The sequence below is a fragment of the Peromyscus eremicus genome, chromosome 9, assembly GCF_949786415.1.
Source record: "Peromyscus eremicus chromosome 9, PerEre_H2_v1, whole genome shotgun sequence".
Classification (NCBI taxonomy): domain Eukaryota; kingdom Metazoa; phylum Chordata; class Mammalia; order Rodentia; family Cricetidae; genus Peromyscus; species Peromyscus eremicus.
Genome location: NC_081425.1, coordinates 62,907,028 through 62,923,114, shown reverse-complemented (window position 1 = coordinate 62,923,114; position 16,087 = coordinate 62,907,028). Strand labels below are relative to the sequence as shown.

Here is a 16,087-nt window from a genome sequence, read left to right as displayed (position 1 = left end):
GTCCGGAATCGGTCCCCAACACCTGAACCTTAGGCCTAGGATTAGATTACAGATGTCTCATTTGGAGCTGGGAACCCTACAGTGACCTATTCTCTGCAGTCTGACTCATCATGGATCACCCTAGTGGTCTTCATCTGCTGCAGAAAAGTAACTACTTTGATGAGATGTGAGAGCTGCACTCGCCTGTGGGTATGAGGATGAACATTTGGAAGACAGTTGAAAACTACAATACTTCAGTAATATGGTAGTACTGGGTTGCCTCTAGGAACTCTGATCTCTATAGCCATGGATTCTTACCTAGGTTTACAACACTGGGTGTGAGTTCCTCCCATTAAGTGAGCTTTAGGTCCAGTAAGACAGCTGTTGGTTGCCCCCAAGATTACAAGAGCCACTGTAGCCCTACTGGGGGATATCTTACTTGTCCCGTCATTTCTATGCTTCACAGGCTTTTGAGCTGCAGAGGGTTGTTAGTAGTTTTTCTCCCCTTTGTAGCATGCATAACACTGCCCAAGCTGTGAGAGCTAGCTGTCAGGGAGGTCAGTTCCAGCTTGACTTCTCCACCCCCTGTGACAGAAACGTGTGCTGTCTTTCCAGTAGAGTCCTAGCTTCATGTTCTGGCAGACAACTGAGAGCAATCATAATTGCCTGTGTTGTTTGGAGGGGCCCTTGGACCCTCCTGACCAACAACTCAAAAGGATCTGTCCCAATCTAGCAATGGGGATTTTCATTAGATCTATGACTAGTTGAAGGTGGGAGGATATTATCCTGTCTTGTATAGCAACTGCATTAAAACTGTGTATATGTAGGTGTATGTATGTGTGTATGTGTGTTTATGTGACACACAAGCTATTTATAGTGATATGGTGATATAGTGTGTGTGTGTGTTTATGAGACACACACACAAGCTATTTACATGGGATATAGTGTATGTGTGTTTAAGTAAGCTTATAAAATGGCAAGTTTCCCTAAAGCTTTCCCAAACATACTTAACGTTATTTATCCCTCCTCCCTCTCTCTCTCTCTCTCTCTCTCTCTCTCTCTCTCTCTCTCTCTCTCTCTCTCTTCCTCTCTCTCTCCTTCTACTCTCAGTGAAGCACTCATGTGCATTTTTTCCCTTTCTCCCTTCATTGTACCTGTGTCTTGCTATCTCCATGTCTAGATCTCCCTCTTCCCTCTCCTTAAAAGTAGTCAATTTCTACTTTCTTCTCTTCTGTGATTTTCCCGGGCTGTAGACTTAAACCTAAAGATTTGGAGCTAGGATCCACAAATAAGGGAGTACATGCATTGTTTGTCTCTCTAAGTTTAGGTTACCTCACTCAGTACAATCTTCTCCAGTTCCATCCATTACCTGAAGATTTCATATTTATTTGCATTTACATTGTTTCCTTTGCTATAGAGAAGCTTTTTAGCTTTATGACATCTCATCTGTCAATTGTTGGAACTAATTTCTAAACAAATGGAGCACTCTTCAGCAAGTCCTTTTCTATACCTATACCACATAGGGCACTACCTATGCTTTCTTTGTGGTTACAGGTTCCATGTTGAGGTCTTCGATCTGTTTGGAGTTGATTTTTATGCAGGGTGATCTTTGTGGGTCTAATTTCATTCTTCTACATGTAGACATCCAGTTTTCCCAGCACCATTTGCTGGAGATGCTGTATTTCCCCCAGTGTGTGTTTTTGTCATGTTGATGGCTGTAATTAGACATGCTTAAGACTGGGACTTTTGTTCTGTTACATGGTTCTTTTTACATGTTTATTTTGTGCCAATACCAGTTTTATTGCTATGGCTTTGTAATATTGTGTGGTAATTCCACTAGAGAACACTTACACTCTTAAAACCAAATAGAAAGTCTGTATTGCTAGCTGGTGGCTGCATGGGGAAGTCACCCAAACCCTGCAGCCCCAGGCCTCACCATTCTTTGCCTTTTATGCACAAAAAAACCACATCCTGGTTGATACACTTAGGTGAGCAAGTACAGTTGGCAAGAAGCGAAACTACAGAAGTGGAAAGGCAAGGCTGGTATATTTAGAGACTTTCTCAGATCCTGGAAATATGGGCTAGGAATTTGATGGATTAAGTCTTTGTTTCCATTTTGGCAGATGTTGGGGCCTATATGTTGGGTTCTAAGATAAGAATGGTGCCTCCAACATGGCTTCAGTTGTGTTAAGGTCTCAAGGCCTGTTAGAATATAACTGGAAATCTGGTGTGGTAATCCCTCCAACATTGTTATTTTCCTCCAAGATTGCTGTGGCTATCTGGAGTCTTTTGTCCTTCATATGAAATTTAGAAATTGTTTTCTATTTCTCTGAAGAATGTCTTTCTACTTGCTTCTTTGATTTCTCTTTTTCTCCTTTTTCAATTGATAATTTTTCATTATTAAGAATGTCGCCGGGCGGTGGTGGCGCACGCCTTTAATCCCAGCACTCGGGAGGCAGAGCCAGGCGGATCTCTGTGAGTTTGAGGCCAGCCTGGGCTACAAATCGAGTTCCAGGAAAGGCACAAAGCTACACAGAGAAACCCTGTCTCAAAAAAAAAAAAAAAAAAAAAAAAAAAAGAATGTCATGCACGCATACAATAAAATAAGATCATATCTACCCAATATTCTCCCCTCCAACTTTCCCAATGTCCCTAAAATAAGATCATATCTACCCAATATTCTCCCCTCCAACTTTCCCAATGTCCCCTGCAACACATCCCCCTCTCAACTTCAGTTGTTCTTTTTTGTTTTGTTTTTTTAATAACCAACTAAGTCCAACTGGTGCTGCCAATATGTGCATGGATATGGTGTCATCTGTGGAGCATGGGAAATCCCCCAGTAGCCACACCCTCAAAAAAGAATGATTTGCTCTCCAGCAGTTATTACCTGCCAATAGCTCCTCAGGAAGGGGTGGGACCTGAGATGTCCCTCCTCCTCCCATTTAGCTGGTTTATCCTTGTACAGATCTTATGCAGATAATCTGGAAAACAGCATCCCACAGCTCTCCTCTACTGTCCAACTCTTGCATTCTTTCTCCATTGTCTTGCTGGATGCTCCCTGAGCCTTGGTGGGTGGAGGCAGTGTTGATAGAGCTGTCCAATTTAGGGTTTAGGTTAAGTTTTTACTTGTTATGCAACTCTGCATTGACTGCTACCCAGAGGGAAAGAGAAGTTCTCTGACCAGAGTTGAGAACAGACCAAGTTTATAGGCATAAAGATAATATTTACAGAGAAATTTCACAGCACCACCTCTTGGCAAAAGAACATTAGTAGTTTCTACCCCAGGGCCTAGGGCCTTGGTAGCCATGGGCTTCTAATCAGGATTGCAATACCAGGTATGAAATGTCCCTCCTGTCAATCAGTCTTCAAATCAGAAAGAAGTTAGTTGTCCCATAGTAGTTATTGCCACTATTGCGTCAATGAGAGGATTTTGCCTGCAGGTCAGTATTTTGGCACGTGAGGTCCAGCACTGTATGAGTCAATGCTGTCTTGTCTTCCTTAGCCGTCTGCATGGCACCTTTTGGCACTATGAAATCTAGCCAGCAAGAAGGAGGAGTCCTAGTGGATCTGAGGCCGATTTCTGCGTGTCCTGTAGCCAAAGTCCGTGGTGTCTTCAGCAATAGGGTCTTACCCTGGAGTTGTGGTAGTTAACTGAGAAAAGTGACCATGGCCTGTGTTGTTTTGGAGACCTGGCCTCTCTGACCAGTAACTCACAGGGTGGTATCCCATGCTCTGTACTGCAGTTTTAATAAGCCATTTATTCTAGAAGCATTGTTTTCCGCACAAACTCTTTTAAAGGATATTATGAAATTAACTTACTAACTAGTTGGTACCTATCAGGCCTTTACAAATAACCTTAGTTCTGGTGAACCCACCCACTACTCCTCCTGCCGCTTCTCCCCGCCCTCAACCCTGCTTAGTCTGTTAACCATTGTTGCCCACCCCCTTTCATATCATCTCTCCAATATATTTTCAATTGGGTTGTGAGAAGTAGGCTTCCAGATGGCTTTTCATACACCTTCCTTTGGGTTAGTCCTCCTCTTCATCCCTTGATTTCCTCCATCCTCCCTGAACCTCCTCATGAACCTTTTCACACCCAGTGTTCCACCTTTCTGCTTTCATTTGCCTTATAATCTGTTCCCCTTTCTCCCTTGTCATATCTTTCCAGCTATCTGGCTCTGGCTTGTGCTCGAACTTAAAAACATAAAAGGTTTGAAAGTGAGAGAGAACACATGTTTCTTTCTAGGCCTGAGTTGCCTCACTCAGGGCAATGTTTTTCCAGTTCTGACATTTACCTGTAATTTTCATGATTTCATTTTTCCCTTACAATTGTGTAATAGTCCATTGTATGTATTTATGACATTTTTCTTTTTTGTTTTTTGTTTTTTGTTTTTTTGAGACAGGGTTTCTCTGTGTAATTTTGGTGCCTTTCCTGGATCTCACTCTATAGCCCAGGCTGGCCTTGAACTCACAGAAAACCTCCTGGCCCTGCCTCCCGAGTGCTGGGATTAATGGCGTGTGCCACCGTCGCCCAGCAACATTTTTCTTATTCACACATCTATTGACAGCCATCTAGATTGATCCCACTTCCTCACTATTGCTAACAATGGCAATGAACTGTGCAAGTGTCTCTGAAGTAGGCTATAGAGTCCTTTGGATATATTCCCAAGAGTGCATCATGTGGCAGTTCTCTATCTAGTTTTTTGAGAACCCTCCAGACTGATTGCTAAAGTGGCTGAACTAGTTTGTACTCAGTGTAGCTCTTCTCCTCACACCCATGCCAGGATTTGTTGACACTTGTATTCCTGGTGATGGCCTTTCTGACTGAAGGGAGATGGCTGTATATTCTAGACAGCAGTCCTCTGTCAGATGAACAGCTGGCAAAGATTGTCTCCCGTTCTGAGGACTGCCAGTCCCCTCGTTGTTTCTTTCGCTGCTCTGCTGTTTATCCACTGTTGGCCTCACTCTCTGTGCTTTCTCCTAATCAGAAAGTCCTTACCTGTTCCCGTAAGTGGAAGAGCACCCTGCTTTTTCCTCTGGCAGCTTCAGAGTAGCAGGTCTTATGCGAGATCCTTGATCCAAATGGCATTGAGTTTTGTGCAGGGTGAAAGGCAAGGGTCTCACTTATTTCACTGTTCTGCATGCTGAAATCCAGTTTTCCCTGGACCGTTTGTTGAAAACACCATGCTTTCTCCATTGTGTATTTTCAGCATCTTTGTCAAAATCCGATAACTGTAGTTGCATGGACTCATATCTAGGTTCTTATTCATAATCCATTGATCTATGTCTGTTTTGTGCCAATATCATGCTGTTTTTATTATGATGGCTTGGTAGTATAATCTGAAATCAGGTATGATGATATCCCTGCATTACTCTTTTTGTTTAGGATTGCTTTGGCCATCCTTGGTTTTGTTTTTTTTTTTTTTTTTTTTTTTTTTTTTTTTTTTTTTTGGTGCCTCCCTATAAATTGTTGGATCATTTTTCCTATGTCTGTGAGAAATGGTGTTGGATTTGATTTGGATTGTGTTGAATCTGTAACTTGCTTTTGATAAGATAGCCATTTTTACAACTTTAATTCTTCCTATCCACATGCAAAGTCATTTTACTTCAAATGCATATATGTGATCATATTTAAACTATAATTTTCAGAATGTCATCAAAATTAATGTTTCTACCTTTTCCTACTCATCTCCTTTAATTGATTATTTTAAAACATTAAATTTGAAGTCTCACCCTTGACCAGTGCATCTTTCAGCCTTCATCAAAGAAGCTTCTTTTTGCAATAGAAGGTGATTGTTTTAGAAATGCACAACTATGCAGTATGCAAAAAATAAGAGACCATGGACTACTCAGGCCTAAAAGGGACATCTATATCATATCCTCTTCCTTAAGCTATTCCCTATTACCATCATGGAATAGGGGCCAGAAAGATTGTAGGAGCCAGAAGTAACAGGAGCCTGCAGTAAAATCGTATTTACTCTACATGACAGAGCTATCACACACACGACCTCACTGCACACAAGACCTGCTCAAGATCAAGCCAGTCAAAATCCCATTATGCATGGGGAGGGCCTCCTGAAGTCCCTCCTCTAGCTGCGAAGCTACTAGCTGTTGACGACCCATGAGGGAAGAAGAGCCAGTTTTCTTCAGGGATTTAGTCAGTGAGAGGCTACACACATGCCAGTAGGTGGTTCCACACACCCACACATATACAGGCAGCACTAACTGTACTCAATGGGTTTTTGTAAAGTGAGAGTGTATGAAGTTGGGAGGGAAGTGATAGTGTGGGCAGATATGGGAGGGGTTAGGGAGCAGTGGATTAGGGAGTAGATTTTATCAAAACACATTATAGGTTTGTATGAAATTCTCAAACCATTAAAAAAATAAAAATGTAAAGCATTGGATTTAAGGTAACTTCCTAGTTGAACTGATCCCTATCCAGCCTCTTACATGTTTCTCTTCCTCTCATGTTTCTTGTTCCCATTTCTCTTGGCCCCATATTTTGTGCCTCCCTTACTAGTGAAGATTTATTGGAATCTGTTTTTTGCCCATGATAGGATATATAGTCTACATTCTACATACATGGGCTTGTTTAAAAGATGTTTTTGAATTCTCATATTTAAAATACACATTTCAGACTAATTCATTACATTGCACTACTTTATAAGTAGTACATGTAATACTGAAATATTATCTGTGATTTTTATTTTAATTCTCCCCATATATTAGGCCTACAGTTGAATGAATTTCTCTGTGAAATTCAGAAACACACATATGTCCCCTGCTCAAATTCATGTGTTATAATTCCCTCTATTTTAAAATATCCTTAATTCCCCTCCTTCCATTCTCATGTCATTTATCTTATCCACAAACACTCACATGCTCATTTATATTTACATTTGCTTACATTGCTGCCTACATGGACATGAAGAAACAATATGTTCTTGCTCATATTTGGAGGGGTTGCTTTTGGTGAGATGAATCAGCAGAAATGTTTTAAATTGTATTCACTCATTTATTGGATTAGATTTTTATGTTATGTTTTTTAAGATTAAAAATATTATTAGTTCTTTGGTAGTTTTGTTCAAAAAGTTTTGATCATATTCACTCCTGTGGTAGTTGGAATAGGTATGGCCCACATAGACTCATGTGGTTAAGTGCTTGGTACATAGGGAGTAGCACTATAAAATGTAGAACTCTCAGCTCCTTCTCTAGCACGTTGTCTGCGTGCACTCCTCCATGCCTCTTGCTATGATGACAATAGACTAAACCTCTGAAACTGTAAGCCAGCCCCAATTAAATGTTTTCCTTTATAAGAGCTGCTGTGGTCATGGTGTCTCTTCACAGCAATAGAAACCCTAACTAACACAGCTCCCCTCCCCCAAGCTCTTGGGTATTTTGTATAAAATTATATATAATTCCTTTTGGGTGTGAGTGTGTGTGTGTGTGTGTGTGTGTGTGTGTGTGTGTGTGTGTTGATGCACTTTCCTGTGACTGTGGGTATTGGGACTGGAGACAGAGTCTCTCACTGAACCTGTAACTCAGCACTTTTAGCTAGTCTGGCTTCAGGTGACCCCGTTGTGTTGTGTTGTGTTGTGTCTGCCCAGTGCTGGGGTTGCAGGTGCACAGTCCTGCACGTGCCCAGCTGTGTCCATCAGAGTTGAGAACTGAGCTCCACTGCTCGTGCTTGGGAAACAGGCTCTTTGCCACTGAGCTGTCCCCATAGATCCAGAGGCTGACTCTCTTGCTCACTTGCAGGTCATGAGACCCTGACCCTAACTTTCTGTTAAGTATTTTCTTAATCATAACCTTTATGAATTTTATATGAGGCAGTGGGTATCATTTGATCATTTATCATTTAATAGGTAGAATTTTCTGGTGTTTACCTGCCCTACAACCATCTGATTTTCATGGCAATGTTGTCTCTGGACCTACTTTAGTTTAGAAGAAATTCTTACCCACTATTGCCTATTGTGGGGATTAACAAGGCAACTCCACGTAGTTAAAAGGTTTATTTGGGGGTAACTTACAGCCAGTAAAGGGGTTAGGTATATGATCCACGAGAGGTGAGGTGCAGTCCAGTGGGGTTCTCTGGAGAACTCTACTCAGTCTACCATTCAGCATCTAGGATCACCAGGAATCAAGAGGGCCAGCACATCCAGATCTCAGGTCTTAAGGGCTCCCATCTTGGCCCTGCCCCAGGGGCAGGTCATAGGTAGGTGTGGCAGTTACCAGAAGCCACACTAGGGGTAGTACTTCCAGGTCAAAGCTGGAACAGCTACCCACTACAATTGCCTCAAGTATTATGCTCATTCCTCCATTTTATGGCATTCTACTACACATACAATAGGTGTTTTCTAGTTTCCTGACTGTTCTTTGTTATTCTGTTTTGATTTTTTTTTCCCTGCTAACTCTTCCTCAAATATCAGAAATTTCATGTAACTTCTTTGGTCTCAGAGAGTTTGTCTAATCCATGTATTATTTGCTCATTGGCTCATGAAAAGTTCATTTCTTATATGATGGTTGGAAGTTACCAGTGATAGTTTGTATTACCGAGTTGACAGGACCTAGGAACCCGAATGATACAAAGCCTCCAGAAGAATGTATGTGGCACTATCTAGATTAGGTTAAACTCTACTCAAGCATGTGAGGGAACATCTAGATTAGGTTACTCTCTGGGCACACCTGTGCAGTCACATGTTCAGCAAATGCTCTAGCACTGAGTTACATCCTGAATCCCAATAGTTGATTTGATTATTGCACACTGATGCAATGTCTCTTGTGTAACTTTTTTTTCCTAATTGTGTCTTTTCGGGAATAGCTTGTTTTTTATATTTAATGTATGTTAGGTCAGAGTTAGGCAAGTTATTTACTTTTAATATCCATGTTTTTCTATTTTTTCTTAAATTAGCTAGAAACTTGCGTCTTTTCACCTAACCAGCCTGAGTATATTTTTCTATCTTTTTCTGGCTGAGATTTCATTGGCTACCACTATCATTTGTTTTTCTTGTGTTTATTTTCAATTTAATTCATTTTGTAGTATCTGTATTTTAATATAAAAGCATAATTGTTTTCCTTTTGTCTATGTTACATGATGTTAATTTTCCTCTATGCAATTATTATGCTTCACACAGAGTCACACAAACTTCGTTTTAAAACCCCTTTATTTAAAAATATTTTACAATTCCTAAGAATTCTTTATTCACTGTTACTTTATATAAAAGTATATGATTTCATCTCTGTATCTAGAAAATTTGTATTTATGTCTTGGTGCCAGTTTCTAGATTTACCTCCTAGGGTTTGAGAGATGAAACTTTGATTTCTATTTTTCTCATTTTTTTTCCCTTGCAAGCTGACAGGTCACTTCAGGCTTCTGCAGTTGCTAAGTAGCTTTTTTGCTACAGCTTCTGCTTTTGCCCTGGTAACCTCAGTCTTTTATTATCATAAGCAAGGGGAAACAAAAGAAAAGGGGAAATCAACCAATACAGAATATTCTCACGATTCCAAAGGTTATTCTTAGAAAATCACCAATATATCCTTCATCATCTTTAACTAAACACAGGAACTATCCCAGACTTAACACCAAAGCAAGCATAGTCTATTTTTATTAATAATGATTATACAATTTTCTGAGCACTTGACCTAGAGGCTAGCAACATGAATTTCACTAAAAGGGTGAAAATAAAAACAATGGTTAATATACCAGACAGTCGTTTCCTTCTCACACAGCCTGCTCCGACCTCAAGACCTCTGCAGCCACCTAAGTTCCTCCTCAGCCCTCTGCAAACACCAAGCCCCATGACTGGTGGGCTACAATGACCTCAGACAAGAAATCTCTCCCTGCAAGTCAGCAACGTCTGTCCTTCTTATCCCAACAGTTCCAAGGAAGACCTGACCCAATTTTCAGAGCTTCCATGAAAGGAAGCTCTTCTTTCCTGGCAGCTCTTTTCAGTCTAGGAACCCAGTAAAACTTGCAGCGATCACTCCAACCACTGCCACACTGTCTCCACACTCCTTCAGGAGGAATCAAAATATCAGGATTAAAGTTGCCATCTCCCTTTCTTGGTGGAGGCCACTGCTTTCCTCCTATTCTAGGTTCCCACACTTCTAGTTTGTCATCCCATCTATTAGAGGACCCTAAGAAAGACACAGGGATCGCCTAGTGACAGAGAAATGGATGAGATCTACATGAGCAAACAGGACATGAGAGGGGGTAATGGAGGGCAAGGGTGTGGGGGGAAGCAAGCTTAGGAGAGTGGGAGGTCCCAGCTGGATCAGGAACAGAGTGGGAGAACAAGGAAAGAGACACCATGATAAATGAAGACCCCATGGGAATAGGAAGAAGTAGAGTGCTAGAGAGGTTTCCAGAAATCCACAAAGATACCTCCACTATAGACTACCGGCAATGGTCAAGAGAGTGCCTGAGCTGACCTGCTCTGGTGATCGGATGGCCGAACACCCTAACTGTCATGATAGAACTCTCATGGACTGATGGAAGAAGATGCAGAGATCCACGGCCAAACCCCAGGTGGAGCTCCAGGAATCCAATCAACGAGAGAGAGGAGGGATTATATGAGCAAGAGATATCGAGACCATGATTTTCTCAGTTTTTAAGATGTGCTTTGACCTTGACTGTGGTCTATCATGACCTGGAGAAGAATATATGACCTGCTGCTGACATCAGAAAGTCAACGATCAGGTGGAGCTCTGTCCTTGCTGGTTTTCATCCTCTCCTTCATTCTACTTCTGAAGGGAAGTTGAAATGTCCAGTGAAAATAGCGGTTTCTTCTTATTTCCACTTTTATTTTTTGTCATAGTTTTTCCCCTCAAAAAATTTGACATGCTATATTCTTTCAATACAAATAAAAGGTTATGTTTTCTTCCTTCAGTATTGACCCATTATCAGTAAAAAATAACACTCCCTTTTAACTTGTTCAGAAATCTGTAGTCTAAAATTGATTCAGTTACTAATAATTTATTTGCAAGTGAAACATTTATTTTTTATTTTATACATGGGATGGCTACATGGGAAGCATGCAACTTCTGATGATCATCTTGTCCCAGATGTTAGACTTTAGCTTTGTAGACAGTAACATCATGTTGGGGTCCTGGAGTTACTTGGGAACTTCCAGGTTCCCCTCACTGCAGGTTTCCCTGGAGAGAAGAAAACAGGGTCAGACAGGAGGCTCATAGGGATCCGGGACAGTCTGGATTGCAATGATTTGGACCTGGTTTAAACTGTGCCTCTGAATTTCCTTTTTGTACTGAATGTTTTCACAGTGGAGCTATCACATGAGTTCAGAAGGGTAAGGAAGTTAAGAGAATGTGCTGTGTATAGTTGAGTATCTCTACCTTCCACATAGAGAGCTAGCCGGCTTCAAAAGAGAGCATAGTTAGAGAACTCTCAGGGAGAAGTTGTTTGAAGAGGTGGCTGGTGCATCAGTCTTGTTAGGATTCTGGTATTACTGGTGATCAGTGTCCAGGGTGGGATGTGTCCATGTTCTCAGCCAAGGAGTTGAATGAATGTACATTATAGATTGCAAAAGCAGCAGGGAGACACTGAAAGCAAAACCATGGAACATGCCAGAAAACACTGCAAGTGAGCCAATGGCCACCAAATAAAGTGACCTGGGGGCCGGGACTATTGCTTGGCCCTTGCTGTTAATGAGATTTGAGGGAAGGTGGTATATGGTTACCTCTTTTTGCAATTGGTAATGGTTAATGCAGATACACTCATAACTGGTCAAAGTGCCACATATGAGTAACTCAGAGCTCATCTGGGGTCATCTATAATAGATTTCCCTATCTCCAGGGAACAAGGAGTATCATGAAAGAGTACAGAAAGAATGTAAGAGCCATTGGATGGGGAGGAGAGCCGTGAAGTGCCAGCTTCTGAGCATGACTTGGTTACTGCACACATTAACTCATAGCTGTTATGGTTCCTACACACAGCCTTACAAGATCAAGCCAGTCAAAATTCAGCTTGGGCGTGTGGAGGGCCCCTTTGCCCCACCATCAGTGGAAGAACTATTGGCTGTTGATGGCTGCTGGAGGAGGGAGGGAGAAGAATTCTCCTTTGGGGACATGACTGCTGTTAGAGTCCCATGCCACAGTGAATGGTCTCTCTGCTCCTGACTATGGATATGACTGACTAGCTTGCTTCGGATTCCCATCTTGACTTCCCCACAATGATGGACTGTAACTGACTTGAAAGCCGAGTAAACCCTTTCTCACTCAGCTGCTTTTTCTCAGGGAATTTTATCCAGCAACAGAATGAACCTAGGGCAGGGACTGGTGTGAAGGGCCAGTGCTGTGACAAACCTGATCACATTGTTTTCCCCTAGTAATGTGGAAGGGACTGGAACTAAGCTATTCCTTCTGCTTGCTTGCCTTACTAGATCGTGGGGATGTACCCCGCTTATAGGAAGGATGCAATCTTAATGCATATTTAATGAAAGAGTGGGTCTGTTGAAGTCTCACCAAGAAATGAATAAAATAAGAAAACCTCATAATGAGTTTTAGAGAATCTATACTATGCAATTAATGTAAAAGACAAAAATTCAGCAAATGTTACAAGCTGACACGGGGCAAACTTTCCCATTGGGTATGACTTTCTCTTTCCCCATATTGAAGAATGTAATACCCTCCAGGGCAAAGAATTCTACATTGGGGACAGTCAAGTCTCTTTCACCCACAGCCACATTGTTCTGGAACCCCAGATTAACTACTTAAAGATCTAGAACTCCTGGATCTAATATTCATTGGGGTATTGTGTTTGCCAATAGTGCCAATAGAGGAGCATTGTCCCCAGTTTTATAATGATGAACAAGCATGTGGAACTTGTGGAGCATCTGTAGCTTGGACAAGTGCAGCCTCTGATCTGAAATGTGCAGAAGTGGCAGAGTTTCTCTGTGTAGCCCTGTCTGTCCTGGAACTTGCTTTATAGACCAGGCTGGCCTCGAACTCACAAAGATCCACCTGCCTCTGCCTCCCAAGTGCTGGGATTAAAGGCATGCGCCACCACCCCCAACTCACACCTGTGCTTTATATTTTGATGAATTTGTTGTGAAATGGCCTGGCAGATTCAAGTTGCAGCCCTTCCACACCCTAGTGTCTGCCCATGCACACCGGGTTACAATCTATGAAAGCGGAAGTAATGTGAGGGTCTGAGTTTCCTGACTTGCCAATGAGGGTACGCTTTTATCTTACTCTCTCCTTTCTCCATGCCAAAACTGTTATTTGATAAAAATTGTGTTCTTGACCAATGAGAACTTAGGCTATCCTGAGGTATTTTTCTGACAGACCTGACTTTTTTTTAGATTTCCAACTCCATCTCTCTATAAGCCAATGTTAGTCATGCAAGCCCAAATCCACAAGTTGACGCCTCCATTTCTTGAGGCCTTTCAGTGTGACAGGCACCACTGAGAGACATCATCAAGCCTACTTATTTGCCCCTCTTAACCAGCCCCAGACCACAGTCAAGTCTCCAGTGATGACAAGATTACTGCGTCATCACAGTGGTACACAGCCAAACCAAGTGGTAAACTGAGTCCAGATTGAAACCCCAGCAGGCCTGGACCTCCGCCCTGGCTTTTCAGAAGGCACCTCCACTGCTGTACGTACGGAGTGAAGGCGTCAGGCTTAGCCAGGGCTTGAGTCTCTTCCACTTCTTGGTTTCCAGTCTGTGTTTCTGGGTGCGGCTCCCCTGGTACCTGAGGAAACAGTGAACAGGATCCATGGCCAGTTGTTGGTCCCTCAGTGTATCAGGTAAAAGCTAGACCATTAGCGTGACAGTTGGCAGTAAAAATCTTCAGGGCACTGGTTTCACTCATATCTCTGAGATACATTTCAGGTATGGTCAGATAGAGGGGGGAAAAGGCAGTGAGGAAATGGATACAGTGATGCTCTGAAGGGCATGCTGGGCTATGTCACCCTCCCCACCTCCCGCCACCCTCCCCACCTCCCGCCACCCTGTGTCAGTCTGTTCGGAAGGCACAGCCTTGACACTGCTGAACCTCCCATGGAGGAAGACTAATTCATCCAGTCTGGTGAAGGGTGGCTGGCTTTGTGCTGGGGATAAGAGAATAAGGAACTATTGAACTGAAACGTTAGGGAAAGTTGGGTCCACTGGTGAAGGAAACAAAGGTGAACAGGGTTCTCAGAGAAAAGTCCGGAAAGAGGAAGAGCCAGGCGTAGAGATAAGGTGGGATAATGGGGGGGGGGGGCTGTGTATCAGAGTGGGAGGGTGGCACAGAGAACAGAAAGGATGGGTTGGCTGGGGACAGACTGAAGGCTACAGAGCCGGCAGGACAGGACAGGGGTCAAGACAGGTGGGACAAGAACAGGGAGAAAGGGTTGGAGTGGGAAATTAACTTTAATATATAAAATGCTAGGAAGTCACTTTGTCATCTTTCCGGAAGACTCTCCAAACCTCTCCAGTAAAAGCAGAGAGGGACCTTGCCTGTGCCAGACCTGCTGTGGCAGTCACCTTCTAGGTCACCTCATGTTCCGTTGTGCCTGACAGACACTGTGAAGCACCACCATTGCCTCCCTCTTCGTCCTGTGCATCAACCTGACCAACCAGGCAAGAGGCTCCCCTGTCTAGTCTAAGAGTGATGAGGGCAAGTGACAAATAAAAGAAACGGAGCTTTAGTAACTTTAGTGTGTGCTTGGGATAACAGGGGCATCTCCCCTTCAGGTGGTAAAGTAAGGGACAGGGGAAACCTGTTGGGACCTGGGGGAGCTTCCCCGAATCAGGAACTAGGAAAAGAGTCCGTGCCGCATAAGCGCATCTTCCAAAGGCCTCACTACCACTGACAGCACTGGGGAGACTGGGGCAATTGGAGAAGAGATGATTCTTCCGGTTTATCAAGCGGGAGGAATCTGCAGACCACGACAGGAGGGAGGTCTGCTCAGAAGCCACACCAGCCTTTGATTTTTAACACAAATGGGTCCTTATTCAAACCAGTTTTCTCATAGACAACAAGTTGGTGGGTCTTGTCTTGTTCAGGGATGCCATTTCAGTCATTTAACTGGTGGGTGTAATACGCCACACAGTTTTTGCATCATCATCTGCTACATCTGGAACTGTCAGCTGTCTGTCGTTCCTGTACTGTGTTGCTCTCCTCTCAGCACAGGGTTTTTCCCAGATTTGCACGAGGGTTTTATGGGAAGCATTTTCTTCTCCCCGGTCAGTTATACCTCCTTTGTAAACTTCTTGCTGATTGCCCTGGATCTACCATCCAGATACACTCTCAGAGCACAACCCTCCTCTTGAGACAACACAATACTTTACAACTACAATATGTTCATTCCACTTGAAAGTTGCATAATTAACTCATTTGACAGTAACGTTTTTCTCTGCAACACGTGCGCCTGTGTGTGTTTAAAGTGCTCTAATTGAATACCTTACTCCTTCATTGCCTGGCTTTTCCTTTTCTGTCTTGTGAAGTATTTTAAGCTTTTACTGGTGTCCTCACACAATTGCTAGCATTTGTCACTACATCATTAACCACTAGGAAAAGAACTTGCTCCACAGTATTTCCATTTCATGGCAAGGAAACTGAGTCATGAAATGGCTCAAGATTATCCTCCCAATGGAGCCTAATCCTCAGCTGAACCCAGAACTCAGTCAGACTCAGGCCAGGCTGGCTCCTGCTCCTCTTAGCTGTCACCTGCAACACTGCTGAGCTTCCTCGTGCTCACTAAGCCATGCTTACCAAGGCTGTGGGGTCCCATCTGTTTTCTCCAATTCCAGGCTCTGTATCTGAAGAATTCTTCAATTCCTGAAGGATTTGCAGAAAGACATTCAGAAATCATGTGTGGATCTCGCCAAAGAAGGCTTTCTGATGACTATGGAAAACCTTTCTTGGGATTCTGATTTCTCTAAACCCTCTGGGCCGTTTCTCAGTTACGACTGGATTCAGTGAGAGGAGAGGCCAATACAAAAATCAGGAGATGAGATCCAGACCATCAGCTGACTACATTGATTTCCCTGTGCTCACACGATGGGCTGCTAGGAAAACAATCTTGGCATCTCTGAAGTGAACCATCTGCAAGGATTCCTTGTCTGAGGTTGTAGACTTACCCAGTCTGGCTGCGGGGAGCC

The 16,087-nt window shown here is 42.9% G+C and overlaps 1 long non-coding RNA gene across 1 annotated transcript in view; it reads left to right on the top strand.

Moving 5' to 3' along the window:
- LOC131919373 (uncharacterized) overlaps nucleotides 1-12,216 on the top strand; it is a 30,082-nt gene extending 17,866 nt beyond the window's left edge. Inside the window, exon 2 of the long non-coding RNA XR_009381242.1 lies at nucleotides 11,932-12,216. This is a non-coding gene — a long non-coding RNA (uncharacterized LOC131919373). The remainder of the gene's footprint in view (nucleotides 1-11,931) is intronic.
- The last annotated feature ends 3,871 nt before the right edge of the window (nucleotides 12,217-16,087 follow it).